Source organism: Drosophila melanogaster (assembly GCF_000001215.4).
Source record: "Drosophila melanogaster 211000022280341 sequence".
In the NCBI taxonomy this organism is placed as follows: Eukaryota; Metazoa; Arthropoda; class Insecta; order Diptera; family Drosophilidae; genus Drosophila; species Drosophila melanogaster.
In genome coordinates this window covers 1-1,371 of record NW_001846187.1, presented here as the reverse complement: position 1 = coordinate 1,371, position 1,371 = coordinate 1, and the positions used below count along the sequence as shown (strand labels likewise).

General features: G+C 38.2%; 1 pseudogene; it reads left to right on the top strand.

The window, feature by feature from the left end:
- The first annotated feature begins 631 nt into the window (after positions 1–631).
- On the top strand, positions 632–1,371 carry CR45933 (annotated as a pseudogene).

Genomic DNA, 1,371 nt, shown 5'->3' with positions numbered 1-1,371 from the left:
TCATAACTCCTCGTTGTATGTTCCGATACAAGCGATTGATGTTTGGTGTCAACGCCGCACCCGAAATCTTTCAACGAAGACTTCAGGAGCTTTATATAGCGTGTTCTAATGTCTTGAACTACATTGATGACATCATTGTATTTGGAACAATGAAAATGATCCCGATAACGCGGTCAAGGAAGTCAAAAAGATAGTAAAGGATAATAATATTCTCATGAATGCGGAAAAATGAATTGAGGTTGATACGGAAAAAGTAGCAACAAAAAAGGACCGGAAATTCAATTGGAGTGAAGCAGAGAGAAAAGCTTTCGTGTGTCTTAAGTCTTGTTTTTCAGGATTTGCGACAGATTCCGTTCCCCCAACTGTAATAGCTTGACCGTCCCGGTTGTTCTCCAAAACATTTTTCGTATTACCCTCGCCCGGACCTTAGAAACAATCCGGCCATGGTGTGCGCTAGCAGCGCCAAATAAACATAGAAATCAGTACACAATATAATACATTAATCGATTAAGCTATTTAGCGCAGTACGTCCTCTTCAAGATTTTCAACTGTTTTATGTGTAAATATTTTCCTATATCGATTTTTGAAGAGCGGTATGAATCAGTTTTTTAGCTTTATCTTGGGTACTTAAATTAAGATAGACAAAACTAATAATTATTTTAAATATTTATTGCAGGTTGTGGTTTGTGAACTTAACCGACGGTATTGCAATCAGCATGGCTCGGGCACTGGAGTGGTTCCTGCATATTCGCCTGAAATGGGGGATGATCTTGCGTTTTATACAAGGGTGACACTTGACCATATAATGAATGAGCTATGCAAACAATCCGATTGCTTTAAGTTTATTAATCAGAACAGAAGCTCTGAAGATCCAGCCATTAATTCGCTTGAGGAATGTACGCTAGAACTAGGTCGCCTTAGAAAATTATTAACCCAACAAACGGATTCTTGTCAAGCCGTCAAAAATGAAAAAAAAGAAACATCATATTCAGTAGATAAATGCAATCAAGAGCTAGAACGATTAAATGATCTTCTGAAACAAAAAGATGAGCAATTGGAAGTACTTATTGAGGAAAATGAATGCCTGTGCATGGCAGCTGAAATAAGCAAAAATAAGCTCGATGATTTGGATAATCAAGTCCAGAAACTAGATGAAGATACTAGACACATGGAACAAGGCATTGTGGAGAGCATTGGACTTATTCAAGACATCGGAGATGTGTCGCATGAAAACGAATTGCTTAAAGGGAAAATAAGCCAACTGGAAGATGGAGAGGCCCGGTCAACTTATTAGTGACCTTTCCAAACAATTGGAAGATTGTAGGGAGCAATCACGTTTAATTAGGGAAATCAATGACGAAATGGGGAAGA